At 43.3% G+C, this 17,260-nt stretch overlaps 1 protein-coding gene and 1 pseudogene across 1 annotated transcript in view; both read left to right on the forward strand.

Moving 5' to 3' along the window:
* Nucleotides 1–17,260, forward strand: part of LOC121003523 — a 791,128-nt pseudogene that overhangs the window by 274,186 nt on the left and 499,682 nt on the right.
* LOC121004240 (gastrula zinc finger protein XlCGF26.1-like) overlaps nucleotides 1–17,260 on the forward strand; it is a 273,048-nt gene that overhangs the window by 134,762 nt on the left and 121,026 nt on the right. The window lies entirely within an intron of this gene.

Genomic DNA, 17,260 nt, shown 5'->3' on the forward strand with positions numbered 1-17,260 from the left:
TGAATACAAGAGCTGCCCTGAGTGACATGTCTGCCTGCTGGGAGACTCTGCAGCATGTTGTATGCGTAGGACTACAAGTCCCAGCTGTATAATGACACTGCTAAGGGAGTGAATACAAGAGCTGCCGGGAGTGAATACAAGAGCTGCCCTGAGTGACATGTCTGCCTGCTGGGAGACTCAGCAGCATGTTGTATGTGTAGGACTACAAGTCCCAGCTGTATAATGACACTGCTAAGAGAGTGAATACAAGAGCTGCCCTGAGTGACATGTCTGCCTGCTGGGAGATTCTGCAGCATGTTGTATGTGTAGGACTACAAGTCCCAGCTGTATAATGACACTGCTAAGGGAGTGAATACAAGTGCTGCCCTGAGTGACATGTCTGCATGCTGGGAGACTCAGCAGCATGTTGTATGTGTAGGACTACAAGTCCCAGCTGTATAATGACACTGCTAAGGGATTGGATACAAGTGCTGCCCTGAGTGACATGTCTGCCTGCTGGGAGACTCTGCAGCATGTTGTATGTGTAGGACTACAAGTCTCAGCTGTAGAATGACACTGCTATAGGAGTGAATACAAGAGCTGCCCTGAGTGACATGTCTGCCTGCTGGGAGAATCAGCAGCATGTTGTATGTGTAGAACTACAAGTCCCAGCTGTATAATGACACTGCTAAGGGAGTGAATACAAGAGCTGCCCTGAGTGACATGTCTGCCTGCTGGGAGACTCTGCAGCATGTTGTATGTGTAGAACTACAAGTCCCAGCTGTATAATGACACTGCTAAGGGAGTGAATACAAGTGCTGCCCTGAGTGACATGTCTGCATGCTGGGAGACTCTGCAGCATGTTGTATGTGTAGGACTACAAGTCCCAGCTGTATAATGACACTGCTATAGGAGTGAATACAAGAGCTGCCCTGAGTGACATGTCTGCCTGCTGGGAGACTCGGCAGCATGTTGTATGTGTAGGACTACAAGTCCCAGCTGTATGATGACACTTCTAAGGGAGTGAATACAAGTGCTGCCCTGAGTGACATGTCTGCCTGCTGGGAGAATCAGCAGCACGTTGTATGTGTAGGACTACAAGTCCCAGCTGTATAATGACACTGCTAAGGGAGTGAATACAAGAGCTGCCCTGAGTGACATGTCTGCCTGCTAGGAGACTCGGCAGCATGTTGTATGTGTAGGACTACAAGTCCCAGCTGTATAATGACACTTCTAAGGGAGTGAATACAAGTGCTGCCCTGAGTGACATGTCTGCCTGCTGGGAGACTCTGCAGCTTGTTGTATGTGAAGGACTACAAGTCCCAGCTGTATAATGACACTGCTAAGGGAGTGGATACAAGAGCTGCCCTGAGTGACATGTCTTCCTGCGGGGAGAATTAGCAGCATGTTGTATGTGTAGGACTACAAGTCCCAGCTGTATAATGACACTTCTAAGGGAGTGAATACAAGTGCTGCCCTGAGTGACATGTCTGCCTGCTGGGAGAATCAGCAGCAAGTTGTATGTGTAGGACTACAAGTCCCAGCTGTATAATGACACTGCTAAGGGAGTGAATACAAGAGCTGCCCTGAGTGACATGTCTGCCTGCTGGGAGACTCGGCAGCATGTTGTATGTGTAGGACTACAAGTCCCAGCTGTATAATGACACTGCTAAGGGAGTGAATACAAGAGCTGCCCTAAATGACATGTCTGCCTGCTGGGAGACTCTGCAGCATGTTGTATGTGTAGGACTACAAGTCCCAGCTGTATAATGACACTGCTAAGGGAGTGAATACAAGTGCTGCCCTGAGTGACATGTCTGCCTGCTGGGAGACTCTGCAGCATGTTGTATGTGTAGGACTACAAGTCCCAGCTGTATAATGACACTGCTAAGGGAGTGAATATAAGAGCTGCCCTGAGTGACATGTCTGCCTGCTGGGAGACTCTGTAGTATATTGTATGTGTAGGACTACAAGTCCCAGCTGTATAATGACACTGCTAAGGGAGTGGATACAAGTGCTGCCCTGAGTGACATGTCTGCCTGCTGGGAGAATCAGCAGCATGTTGTATGTGTAGGACTAGAAGTCCCAGCTGTATAATGACACTGCTAAGGGAGTGGATACAAGAGCTGCCCTGAGTGACATGTCTGCATGCTGGGAGACTCAGCAGCAAGTTGTATGTGTAGGACTACAAGTCCCAGCTGTATAATGACACTGCTAAGGGATTGAATACAAGAGCTGCCCTGAGTGACATGTCTGCCTGCTGGGAGACTCAGCAGCAAGTTGTATGTGTAGGACTACAAGTCCCAGCTATATAATGACACTGCTAAGGGAGTGAATACAAGAGCTGCCCTGAGTTACATGTCTGCCTGCTGGGAGAATCAGCAGCATGTTGTATGTGTAGGACTACAAGTCCCAGCTGTATAATGACACTGCTATAGGAGTGAATACAAGAGCTGCCCTGAGTGACATGTCTGCCTGCTGGGAGACTCTGCAGCATGTTGTATGTGTAGGACTACAAGTCCCAGCTGTATAATGACACTGCTAAGGGAGTGGATACAAGAGCTGCCCTGAGTGACATGTCTGCCTGCTGGGAGACTCTGCAGCATGTTGTATGTGAAGGACTACAAGTCCCAGCTGTATAATGACACTGCTGATACACACAGGATCTTTCCCATACCTGTTCTTGTGCAATGCTCTGCAGAACTCCTCCAGTCTGGCAGCTCTGTCTGTAGGGTGAGGATGGCTGATCTTGTATCTACCTGCAGTTGCTCAGCAAAGCCGCCATCCCTGTGTGTGCTGCATAAAGGGTTAATATTCACAAAAAAATCCAGTGGGGGGCTAGACATGGGATGGCAGCAACTCGGGCAAGTGCAGCTGGCGTGGCCGGCACTGTGCCGTCTAATGTACTGACAGACCTGCTGCTCAGGCTTGTTTACGAGACCTCACATGTCATGTGACCCTTGGTGATATCTGAGAAAGGAGCCCCCGTAGGTCAAGTGTAGTCAATTAGAAATCCCTTACCTATTCTTTTTTTTTTTTAGAAACATACAAAGTAGAAAAAAAACCTCGGACAACACCTTTAAGGGTTCTGCAAAAATATTATTCTACTTTAAAATAAGAACATTATTATGAGAACATTCCATTTTCAAATGTAAAGAAGTCACCACTTGGCCGTTATATGTGCAATGTAAGTGCCTCTGTCCCTAAAACGCTCAGTCGTTGATGGACTTCCTTTAATCCCATTACAACCCTCAACATATCATTGTAAAAGGTGTATTCCGGTTGTACTAATTTAGCCTATATTTTGATTGTTGTGTTTTTGCATTTTGCATTACATCTTTGGTTAGACCACCAATATTACTAAGACCTCAGCTCCAATCAGACCCCCAGTGTCCCAGTGTTAATAAGACCCTTAATCACCTCAAAGCTTGGACCCAAATGTGAAATGTGCCTCAATGAGACCTCAGATAAGAACAACATAAAAAGACAAAAAAATTAATAAAATTGCCTCTCCTGTTCTGGACGCCGCCGCTCCTCTCCTCCACTCAGATCCTCTTACTCTTGCTATCTGCTTTGCTATGAACAGAGCGCAGTCACAGCTGACCGTCAAGGACCAGGAAATGGTGAGTACATAGCCTTCACAGCTTCCTGGTCCTCCGGTACTAGTGAGTGCTTCCATAATGGAAGTGATCATAAGTATTTAACCCATAAGACGGAAAGGCATTTCCCCCCACTTTTGGGTGAAAATAATGCATCTTATGGGGCAATACATATGGTTTAGGGCTCTTTCAGACGGCCGCATGCTGTCCGCAAAAATACTGAATGCTATCGGTTTTTTTTGCGGATCCGCAAAAAAAATGAAACATGTCCTATACTTGTCCGTGAAAATCAGGACATGGCCCCATTGAAGTCTATGGGTCCACAAAAATACTGAATGCTATCCGTTTTTTTGCAGATCCGTTTTTTTGCGGATCCGCAAAAAAACGGATAGCATTCAGTATTTTTGCGGACAGCATATGGCCGTCTGAATATCCAGATGTCAGAGCATTAAAACTCACTAACTTTTTTCAATGAATAATATATTTTTGTTTTGGGATGAATTTGACGTTCCATTTATTTGATATGCGCCTGGGAGTTCTGGCATGGAGGCCTTCATTACGCAGTGTGCGCCTTATTGTCTGAGCTGAAACTTCAGTACCCACATCTGACAAATCTTTTTTCAGTTCCTCAGCAGTCACACGGGGACTTTTCTCCACTTTGCGCTTCAGGTAGCGCACAGCAGTCGAAGTCAGCATCTTCTTTCTGCCACGACCAGGTAGCGTTTCAACAGTGCCCTTTGCCTTGAATTTGCAAATGATGCTTCCTATGGTGTCTCTTGGTATGTTTAACATCTTTGCAATCTTCTTATAGCCATTGCCCTTCCTGTGAAGAGAAATCACCTCTTCTCTTGTCTTCCTGGACCATTCTCTTGACTTCACCATGTTTGTAAACCACCAGTAAATGTCTAGAAGGAGCTGAGTATCACAGTCCTTTTAAATCTGCCTAATTGGTGCTTATTATGCTTGATTGCTGCTCCTTGACATCCACAGGTGTTTTCAATACCTGATCGAAAACACTTGAATGAACCTCTGTTCTTAAGAGTGGTAGTCTTTAAGGGGTTGAATAATTGTGTCAATGAAGAAATCACAAAAAAAACATTTAATACTGTATTACAAAAAAAATTGATGTCATTTTAGTTGCATTTGGTTCTTTAAAAAGTCCTTGTAAGATTTCATTCTGAACACAATTACAAATGTACACTAAATTCCCTAAAACCCTTTACAGCATTGGGGGTTGAATAATTTGGAACACAACTGTAGGTCCTCAACTAACTCTACTGTTCTGTATGATCCAATGATTGATTTGTGTTTATAGCCATTGCAGAGCTAATTCCTCTTTTAGCTTTTTATATTTTATGTATTTTATTAAAGCATTAGTAGCATATATAAAAATATTGTATGATCTACTCCCTATGGGCTATGCTTTAAAAAAAAAAATTGTGAAAAAACGATTAGATTTTTGGTCACATTACTACATAAAGTTTAAGATTGAATGATAAAAAAAAAATCGTATGTACCTTAAAATGGCTCCAATCAATAAATTTAACTCTTCCTGTTAAACAAAAGCACCTACACAAGACAATCATTCTAAAAATGTTATAGATGTAGCTTTTTGAAAATGGAGACAAAGAAAACATGATAAATTTTCTTTAACCCTTTCACTACCAGCGCCGTATCTGGACGACACTTGTATGCGATTTAAATATGGTGCACGCTCCGCGCGGGTGCCATAGCCGCGGTTTGAACGCATACTTTTTAAAGCAGACACCTGCGGCTCATTTCCACTACCGGCAGTAATGCCAATCGCCGAGATTTAAGCCCTCAGATGCGGTGGTCAATCCTGCATTGGAGTATATGAGAATAGCTTTCTAGTGTTTGCATGTTCCCTATGGTAACTATATAAAAGTGTAAAAAAAAAAAAAAAAAAATGTGGCAAAATCAAAATATAAAAAAAAATACACATCATGCGTGTTGCAATGTATGAAAATGCCCATAGTATAAACATATATTCCCCCATATGGCAAACAGAAAAACTGAAAAAAAATATCTAAATGGCCAATTCACCATTTGTGGTCGCTTCATTGTCTACAAAAAAAATAAAAAATCGTGCAAAAAATGAGCCCCTATACACATAATTACAAAAAAGATATAGTGGTTGAAATATGGAGACAAAAAAATAATGGATTTTTTCCCCCCTTTCTGATTATTTTATCACTAGCAAAACTCAAGAAAAACTATACATATTAGGTATTGAAGGATTCGTACTGACCTGTAGAATAAAATTACCTGGTCAGTTTTCTTATACATCAAACGTCGTAATTTTAAAAAAAACGTACTACTGTAGTGGAAATTTTTTATTTTTTTATTTCACACCATTTGGAATTTATTTGCTGCTTCCCACTATATCCTATGCATTATTAAAAGGTGGTGTCCTGCAAAAAACAAGCCTTCGTATGGTTATGTGAACAGACCAATAAAAAAAAGTTATGGCTCTGGGAAGGCAGGGAGGGCAAAACGAACACGCAAAAAAACCAAACCTCCGATTTAGATTTGTCTAAATATTTTACAATAATCTTTAATTAATCATTAATTTATTTTTAATAATGCATATATAACATGGATTATACATTATTAAAATGCTGAATAGAATGTTTGTTTATTTTGTGAAGGCTGAAAATTGAAAAGCATGTAATCAAGTTGTAATAATATGTTTAATTTTATTTTTACACAGGTATGTAGAGCTGATCGTACAAAGTTCTGAATTTTATCGGAAATACGACTCCACTATCCCAAGTTTTTTGAGAAATCGGCCAAGAGAAATAATTAGTCATATCCTAAGCCGACTGAGCAGCACACTTGACATCAATCATATTGAACATGTAAATAGTTCTATTGGTTTGTTTCATGTGAAAAGTGAAACTGAGACAGACAGAAAATATGTAGTCAATTCAGGTGAACCAACGCCAAGCTGCACATGTGATGATTTGGTTACATTTTTATTCCCATGCAAACACATGTGTTGCATTTTTTTAATGTATTGATGGCTGGGATTGATGGGACAGTGAGTAATTCATACTCAAGAAATCTGCTGTTTTCACTGGATTTGCAATGTTTTGAAGACTATGCTCAAGAAAAAGTGGAGGAATCCTGTGATGTGCATGACTTTCAACTACCATCGCCTGAACATCTACTTGACCTACCACCTAGAAGGAGAGCATTAAGAACAGTTGTAATTAGAAACTGTAATCAACTGACCAAAAAAATTTCAGATTCTTTATTTTTAATTCACGAAGTAAGCGATTTGTATGTCATACAAGAGCTAGAAGAATTACTTCGAAAATCAACATTTTTTATACCAAAAGAGGCTGGATTACCTTTGATAGAATCGCCCAAAAAACATAATCAAACAGAAAAATTTAAGCCGCTACCGATACGGAAATATGGACGACCAAAGCACCCAGCCTCCCAAAGGGTTGGCGCAAAAGCGGAGTATCTCCGAGAAGATGTTTGGGAGAGTGTGGAAGAGGACATAATAACCAGCCCAGCCAACAGATCTGACATTAGTCCCAGACAAGATAATGATACCTGGGTAGTAATACATGGTATACGTCTCACGTATGCAGAAAAGAGGATGGTAGAAAAAGATGAATGGTTAGATGACAAAATAATTCATATCTGCCAGTATCTTATGTCATTCAAGAACCCACATTTGGCTGGACTATTTGATACTCTGTTACTTGCCCATGGTCAGGTTAAGAAAGTAAAAAAGACAGACGAAATTGTACAAATACACCATGTTGGAGCGCACTGAGTAGTTTCACATTGCTGTCAGACAGTGTTAAAAATTCATGATTCAATGCAAACATGTGAACTTACGGAGAGTTTGAAAAACCAAATAATACATATGTACAGTGATTTTTTTTTATGGGTAAATACTCTTTAACCTCGAATGCTTAACATTTCGGAAACAAACCGGAACAAATGATTGTGGGCTGTTTTCTATTGCGAATGCCATTTCTTTGGCACATGGAGTGAGTATTCGCAAGATTGTATTTGATCAAAAAAGGATGAGGGAACATTTAGTTAACTGTATAGAAACACAGTCACTGTCAATGTTTCCACATAGTAAATTGAGAAAGCCACGTTCAAAATATTGGTCAATGAAATTTACACTCACAAAGTATTGCATTTGCAAGAGCCAAAAGAGCAAATGGTAGAGGGTTCTAAATGCAAAATGTGATACCACTTCAACTGTGTGTGAATGTGAGTGTGTTTAAGCAAGAAGAAAACAATACATTTGTCAACTATAAGAAAGGAGAAGTCCAGCTCAGCTCGGGTGCAAATAAGTGGCTCTTTTATTCCAGCGGTTTTAAAATTTCCATACGGCAAGGTGTGGGCAGTGACGCGTTTCAGACCTCTATAACATAATGGTCCTTCTTCATGACAAACACAAAAATGCAATGGGAGCCCCCTCTGATAAATACCTGTCCAATCGCAGATTGATGTACAGTACAGACCAAAAGTTTGGACACACCTTCTCATTCAAAGAGTTTTCTTTATTTTCATGACCTATGAAGGCATCAAAACTATGAATTAACACATGTGGAATTATATACATAACAAGTGTGAAACAACTGAAAATATGTCATATTCTAGGTTCTTCAAAGTAGCCACCTTTTGCTTTGATTACTGCTTTGCACACTCTTGGCATTCTCTTGATGAGCTTCAAGAGGTAGTCCCCTGAAATGGTCTTCCAACAGTCTTGAAGGAGTTCCCAGAGATGCTTAGCACTTGTTGGCCCTTTTGCCTTCACTCTGCAGTCCAGCTCACCCCAAACCATCTCGATTGGGTTCAGGTCCGGTGACTCTGGAGGCCAGGTCATCTGGCGCAGCACCCCATCACTCTCCTTCATGGTCAAATAGCCCTTACTTTCAAAGTTTTCCCAATTTTTCGGCTGACTGACTGACCTTCATTTCTTAAAGTAATGATGGCCACTCGTTTTTCTTTACTTAGCTGCTTTCTTCTTGCCATAATACAAATTCTAACAGTCTATTCTGTAGGACTATTAGCTGTGTATCCACCTGACTTCTCCTCAACGCCACTGATGGTCCCAACCCCATTTATAAGGCAAGAAATCACACTTATTAAACCTGACAGGGCACACCTGTGAAGTGAAAACCATTTCAGGGGACTACCTCTTGAAGCTCATCAAGAGAATGCCAAGAGTGTACAAAGCAGTAATCAAAGCAAAAGGTGGCTACTTTGAAGAACCTAGAATATGACATATTTTCAGTTGTTTCACACTTGTTTATGTATATAATTCCACATGTGTTAATTCATAGTTTTGATGCCTTCAGTGTTAATCTACAATTTTCATAGTCATGAAAATAAAGAAAACTCTTTGAATGAGAAGGTGTGTCCAAACTTTTGGTCTGTACTGTATATCACCTGGGAGAGGGAGGTATCAGGGGGAGGTCCCGCAATGTCCTCAGTTAAAAGATACAAAGTATAGCTTAGTGATTAAAATATTAATAGGGAGTAATGTGTTCATAGATATTTTAGCAAGTGAATATACATATCGATACAAGTACAAAAACAGGAACGTAGAAAATAATGAATACAGAGGGCAGAAAATAATAATAATAATATCGGCGCATTCAGTATTGCAAAATAAGATCATGACGTTTGTTGCACACACCTTGCCGTATGGAAATTTTAAAAACCGCTGGAATAAAAGAGCCACTTATTTGCACCCGAGCTGAGCTGGACTTCTCCTTTCTTCTATTTGATTTCATTCATCCCCGCATCCAGGTGCGGTGTCCGTGCCCAGAGGGTGTTGTGTAGCAGGTGAGAGCTGCCTTACGCTTAATTATTTGTCAACTATGTATTTAAAGATACATTATTGTTAAGTTAGAAGTGGCAACCCATGTACCATTGTAAAAGTTAGGAAATTTGTATGTTACAAAGTTACAGATTATATAGTATTTTTATTTATTTATAAAGTTTGTGTATTAGAATGTACAGTATTTATAATTGTATACATGTAACAAAATATCATGTTTGTTCAGTCTTAAAAAAATAAAAGTTCAAGTGATAAAAGCAGTCTATGGTACAATATGCACTAGATAGTTAACATGAGCTGTGATGATGTGACTAAGTATACATAACACCACATGGTTGAGTAATATTATAGTACCACTTCCTAAATTCAACGTCTTCATTGATTACCTTCTACAAGAAATGACGTGTTGTGAGGTGGCTAGGTGGGTATGTAAGGGCAGCTGCACATAAAATAATTGCTGCAGTCCTAGGTAAGAGGGGTGACTTGCATCAAATGTAATGATTTAAGACTCTTGAGCAGTATTTTTGAAACTAATACGTGTGAGCTGTTGTCTTGTTGATGTGTTTTGAAAGTGTATAGTGAGTGGACTTATGTCACCATTGTTCATAGGCAATATTGACACTGGAGAGCATCAGGTGACATAGATATAAGAGGTCAATATGGGGGAAAAAGTGCGCAAGGACAGACCAACACATTATAGTGTAGCAAATCCTTACCAGGATTTGAAAGCGCTAAAGGCCCCTGCTGCAAGTGATAGTCAAGAATGAAGCATTCCTTCCCAACAATCGTTTTGATTGACTATGGAAGATTCATTTAATTTATAGACAGCCATCCCTTCCAGAGCATGTGTAGAAGCAATCTCTAATGCTATTGCTAATTCCCGTTAAAGAATCATTGCTGGCAGCAAGCAGAGTGCTGTATAGATGATCTACTGACGACCAAAGACTTTATATTTCCACTGGAAGAAGGTAGTTAGAAATTAAAAAGGCTAATTCACAAGTAGTATATGTAAAATTATGATAAATAACCTCACTATTTAAAGTTTCTTATATGAAGTTTATTTAGGAATGTCAAACTCGTGGCTCGCCAGCGCTAGCAAAACTAGAACTATCATCAATCCATGAGAGCTGTAGGCAATCTGCTCTTAATGATAGTTGTATTTTGGTAAAAACTAGAGGGCCACAATTAGAGCTGTTGCTATCGACAGCATGCCGGAGTGTACCGTATTGGGTATAGCTAGATACTGCCAGTTTCCGCCGCTGCAATTAACTGTAATAGGGTCCGGCCATGTTATAGCAAACAAGCCAGGTTTTGTCAGTTTCAAAACTGAACAACGGAACGCAATCGCAGTCAAAACTGCATCGGACCTTATCCGGACACGCTCGTGCGAAAGAGGCCTAAGGCTACACAACGACATTATGTTTATAATGATAGTCTATGGTGTCACGCTTGCGACATAACAGTCACCAAAAATCCATTTGAAATTGATTTTTCTGCGGCTGTCGCATCAAGTCGCAGTGCGACACCATAGACTATCATAAGAAACATTTTCGCAAGACAAATGTTACAGTATAGTTGTGCCCTATGTGTTGCGCGATTATCCAGGTAAAAAAAAAGTGCTGCTCATCCAGGTACATGTAGTGGGCAGTACACAGCATACAGTACAGTAACAGGAGGCACTATCAGTCGGGATGTATGATATATTTGAATGGAGGTGCAGGAAGCATGCTTTACCCCAACTCTATTTAAGCTGCTCTTTCAAGCCACGGTCGTCCTTAGGAATGGGATCAGTGATAACCGCCTCTAGCTGGGTGTCGCAATCTCGCAACCAGGGCTAGGTCTGCCAGGGGCCCCAGACTACCTCCAAGCTCTCACTCCGCGCCCCCCACACACTCAGGACGCTAAGTGAGTGTAGAGCACCCCCCAAGCATGCACCGACCCCAAACACCAGCTGCCACCACCGTAAGCCGGAAACGTTGCACACTCACAAGCAATCACACAGTCACACGTTCAGGCTATGGATTCTTTAGAGCAACAAGGCGACTTATAAAAGGGATATTTTATACACATAAAAATAGTGCAGTGCTTACAAAAACAGATGTAAGATGAGACAAAGTAAGAGTAACATACAAAACAGTAAGAGTTAAATAAGAACTTACTGCCCCGGGAGAAGGGGAGGACAATGGCTAACCGTCAGCTCGGCTGTGACTCCCACACGGTGTAACACTGAAAATATATCCATGCAACAATTTTATAGAACTAGGATTGGTTTCCAGATTCCGGTCATTGACTAACCAAATCCTAGTTCTTCCACTGGGGGACAATTAATGAGGGGAGCGGAGGGCATTGAATATTGAAATCTCTTTGTTTTAGAGTTTTCAAATCTCCCTTTCAAAAAGGCGTTCGATGTGACAACTGTCCCTCTGCATCTCCTGTAGCTGGTCCCAGTCTGCCTGGCTACCCCCTGCTGGGATAGAGTAGAGGCTTCAGAGCATTTGGTGAAATCACACCTTACACAACAGACACACAATACATATACTTCTATAATAGCTACTACAATTATACCCCCCCCCCCCCTACATCATATTCATGACACTGGGAAACACCATAAGGCCTCATGCACGCGGCTATTGGGCGGCCATGGCCGTATTACGGCCCGCAAACGGCGGGTCGGCAATCCACGGCCGCCGGCCATGTTCATTCCGCATCCCTTCAATGGATCCGCAATCTGGAGCTGCGGTGCGGAACGGAGGCACGGAACCCCACTGAAGCACTGCAGAGTGCTTCCGTGATGTTTCTGTTTGTGGTCAGGACCTAAACGAGTGGAAGATGCCCAACCACCACCCCCCTACCTAATTGGCCTGAGGTGTGCCTTGGCCTCACTAGGTCGGTATGCCTGAAAAAGGGGGCATACCCTGAATGTGATGGTTGAATGACTGAATGAAGAATGGGAATAGGTGGGCAGGGGTCGTCCGAATGCCGACGTGCTGCCTGGGAGAGCCAGACTGCTTAAGACAGGTACCGGCCCCTCCCACAAATCCAGGCTAGCCTGGGGCCAGCCTTAACACTTGTGGTCAGGACCTAAACGAGTGGAAGATGCCCAACCACCACCCCCCTACCTAATTGGCCTGAGGTGTGCCTTGGCCTCACTAGGTCGGTATGCCTGAAAAAGGGGGCAAAACCCACCAGTGAGGGAAGGATTGGCCTAAGGTGCTACTCTGCCAATGTACTGAATGCTTGGACCAGCTCCGCTTGTGGCTCCGGGATATACCGTACAAAGCACCCCGAGCGCCAGCGCCCCAAGTGTTTAATGATATGCACAGGGACTCCATGCTTGGACGCTGCGGATGCCGCACCGATGCGGAAAGAATGCCCCGAGAATTGAGCCGGATTCAATCCTACACTGGTCAACAGGATGCGAATATGTTTGATGAACTGGCTGGACGTCAGTGGACCAACAGGGAATGGAAGTAATGGGTCGGTGGGGCTGTGAAGACTAAGGGCCAGCAAGAGGTTGTCCAAGACTGTCACTGGACACCATGCGTTTGTGGTCTGGAAGAACTTAACTACATGGCCGGGACCTACCTGCCTTGTTTTGTTGTGAGGCAACTGCAAATGAGTTACTGCCCATCCTGACTAAATCTCCCTTGCGGTGAGCCACCGCCCCTTGTCTGGCCTGTGTCACTTCACCTGGTCTTAAAAACCCGTAAACGCCAAGTACATCGCCGCCTTGATCACCAGGCTGGGAAGGACTCCGAATGGTGACAATGTGAGAACTTCCGACAGGCTACGAAACGTGTCCCCCTTAATAGGTCGACGGACCGACTTGACCGTGACCTGGCTTTTTTGAATGCCTCTGAGGATGGCCTTGATCGGGTGAGCTGAAAATATAGAGGGTCTGTCTGGCTCTTGAAGTGCCAAAAAATGCTGCACCCCAGCCAAATATAACCTAATGGTGTTGTAGGATAAAGCCAATACCGAATGACAATAAGACACGAAAGCCACCATATACTTGACCTGACCTGTGTCACCTCTAGGATATGCCAACTTAAAGTTTGAAAAAACCACCCACGCTCGGCGGTACGACCGCAACGTACTGGCCGACAAAGACTTGGTAATGAGTGAACTGGCGACCACCATCAAAGAGTCTAATCCAAGACCAGCAGCCGCCAGTCCGGTACCAGGGTGCCCACTGAGTCTGCTTCTGGGTTCTGTAAGAAAAAGCGAGAAAAATCAAAACGAGATAAAGCATCAGCTGCAACGTTGCTGACCCCGCCCAAAAACAGGGCATGAAAATGAAACCCCTGTTCCAGAGCTATCCTGGTCAATCTACGCATGAAAGACATGATGAGTAACGATTTAGATCTGCCCTTGTTAATGATCTCTGCGGTTGCCATGTTGTCAGTGTGGAAAACCACCGTGTGACCCAACCACCTAAGCCCCCAGACTATAGCAGCTGCTACGATAGGATAGATCTCGAACAATACCGACATCTGAGAAAACCCCGGCAACTGTAGCACGTGTGTGGGCCATGAGCCGGCGAACCAATGTGAGCCAAATATGGCCGCGAAACCTACTGAGGCAGCCGCGTCTGAAAATACGTGTGGAGAATCAGAAGTGGCCCTCGGAATAAACATGGAAATGCCGTTCCACCCACGTCTGTATGGGGTTATATGTGGACATTGACCAGCAGTAGTGTAGGTTGCTAATTTGGCAGAATTATTTAGGGAATGATTGCACATGCTCTCAGGAGCCTCGCAGGACCAGTCCAGAACAGACTCACATATGGCACAGTCAGATGAGAGATGATGGCATGGCTGTACAGTAGTGGCATACTGTATCTGCTGGTAAAAGACCTCCATCATGACACATGACAGAGGTCTTTTACCAGCAGACACAGTATGCCACTACTGTACAGCCATTCCATTCCTAAGTTCCTTCAGTAAATCGTGCCCTGCCTGCCACTGCCAGCAGTTACTGTCTCCAGCGAATTTTATAGAGGTTAGTGACTGGTGTGACGCAGCCTCTCTCTCCCTTACTTTTGTCAAGGCAGCGGGAGGATGTGGCGCAGCGTACCAGTAGGCAAGGGCAGGGGTCGGGGAGGTCACGGTCGGGAGGAGGAGGAACAAATAGGAACGCAAGTAAGCAGTAAGTCCTTCAGTATGCAAGCCATGCCGCTCGCTCGCATAGTGAACTAAGTGATGGATAGGATCGGGAGTCGGGACAGGGACCTGCCTTGGGCCACCAGGAGCAATTGGGCCCGGGGCAGCTTCCCCTTTTGCCCCATGCTAAAGACGGCCCTGTCCATAGGTAACACATAGAAAAGGTCCGTCTGGTGTATGGGAAATAGACAGTACACTGTGAGCAGGCTAAACCCCATGTCTCAAGAGGACCTCACCAGCAGGAAAACTTCTCTGTATATAACACATAGAAAAGGTCCGTCTGGTGTATGGGAAATAGACAGTTCACTGTGAGCAGGCTAAACTCCATACCTCAAGAGGACCTCACCAGCAGGAGGACCTCTGTATATAACACATAGAAAAGGTCAGTCTGCTGTATGGGAAATAGACAGTACACTGTGAGCAGGCTAAACCCCATGACTGAAGAGGACCTCACCAGCAGGAGAACCTCTCTGTATATAACACATAGAACAGGTCCGCCTGGTGTATGGGAAATAGACAGTACACTGTGAGCAGGCTAAACCCCATGACTGAAGAGGACCTCACCAGCAGGAGAACCTCTGTGTATATAACACATAGAAAAGGTCCGTCTGGTGTATGGGAAATAGACAGTTCACTGTGAGCAGGCTGAACTACATGACTGAAGAGAACCTCACCAGCAGGAGAACCTCTATGTATATAACACACAGAAAAGGTCAGTCTGGTGTATGGGAAATAGACAGTTCACTGTGAGCAGGCTAAACTCCATGTCTGAAGAGGACCTCACCAGCAGGAGAACCTCTCGATAATACATAGAAAAGGTCCGTCTGGTGTATGGGAAATAGACAGTACACTGTGAGCAGGCTAAACTCCATACCTGAAGAGGACCTCACCAGCAGGAAAACTTCTCTGTATATTACACATAGAAAAGGAAAAGAGAAGTGTAGCAGCTCTCACCTGCCCTTCCTTTAGTTGTGAGCACGGATGGCCCGTGTCAGGTGCGGGCAGCAAATGCAAAAAGAAGTTGAGAGAAATCCAGCTCCACTTGGATAAAGGAATGTGCGTTTATTCAGCTTGCAGTTAAAAACTCATCCATGAAATACAAAAATTTGCAGTCTTGTCTACGCGTTTCGGGCTACCAGAGACATTTCCGGCCCTTCTTCATGACACAGAAAGACATTAAAAGTGAGACCTTTTAAAGGGGAGGGTGCACCTGTGTTCACTGATTGTTTCCACAGGCCTGTAACCGCCCCCAGGAAAAAGGTGCCGCACCTTCAGTTAACTCTTCTCATGAAAATTAAATGAAAGAAAAAACAAAGATATAACCATATGTATGCATAGAGAAAATAAAAGTATAATAACTATGCAAAAAACTATGTCATACAAGGGTATACATATATAGAGGATACATGGGGTATGAGCCGGATATGTAGCAATGTTTTAGCAGACTATGGTGGAATGTAATGGAAGTCAGATCACCAGAGAATGAATTACTATAACATTCTGAGGAAAGGGAGAAATTCACACACCAAATTTGTTAGTATGTGGATTATTGCTGCAAAATCAGATCTAGACGTTTGTTGAGCCCCTCAGGTTGACGCAGGTTCAGTGAAAAAATCCAAAAGGATTCTCTTTTTAATACTTTTCTTCTATGGTCTCCTCCACGTTTAGGCAGGAAAACTTTTTCTATGCCTTGTACTATCATATCTGATGTGTCCCCACCATGGCAGATAGCAAAATGCAGACTAGCTGCAGACACATTGCGACTGCCATGGTGGGGCACATCAGAGATGCGTTTGCGTATTCTGGATTTAATTGCATTGATAGTACAGCCCACGTATTGCAGTTTGCATGTTGTGCAAGTGATCAAATAGACAGCGTGGGTTGTATTGCAGTTAAGATACGCTTTCATTGGAAAAACTCTGTTGTTTACAGTTGAGGAAAAAGTTTTGGATTTCATCATATGTGTGCAGCAAATACATCTGTGGTGTCCACACCTGTAACTCCCCTTGGTCCTAAGCCACACAGGTTGCGACTTTTTCCCTTCCTGGTACAGGCTGGGGCTGACATAGTTTGCAATTGTGGGCTCCCTTCTGGCTGCGCATTTAACCCCATCTGCAACTATGTCAGTCCATTCTCTGTCATAAGACAGGAAAATGTTTTTTTATAATATGACATATGTGTTGGTACTCTGTACTATATTGTGTTACAAACAGATTCCTTCTGTCCTTGTCCTTTGATAATATAGTTTGTATTTCTATTTTTGTTTTTGCTATTAGTGCCTATGTCAAGTGGTGGAACCTCCCTTTGCAAAGGATCTTGCTGTCTAGGATAAAGGAGGGATCCCCTTTCGATGGTGGAGACCTGAACTATGGCATCCTTTACATGTTTAGTGCTATAGCCTCTTTTACCCAGTCTATGGGAAATATATCCAGCCTCCTCCATAAAGCTTATTTCTTCCGTGCAATTCCTTCTTGCACGGATTATTTCCCCCCTGGGTATGTTGGCAGTTACATGTTTTGGATGACATGATGTCGCATGTAATGTGGTGTTACCTGCCATAGGTTTCCTATATGTGCAGGTGGATACCCGACTGGTGGCGGGGTCCCCCCTCAGGCGCAAATCCAATAAAGCCACCTCCAATGTGTCATGATGGACACTGAAGAAGATGGTATCCACAT

This window comes from Bufo bufo, chromosome 6 (assembly GCF_905171765.1).
Source record: "Bufo bufo chromosome 6, aBufBuf1.1, whole genome shotgun sequence".
NCBI lineage: Eukaryota > Metazoa > Chordata > Amphibia > Anura > Bufonidae > Bufo > Bufo bufo.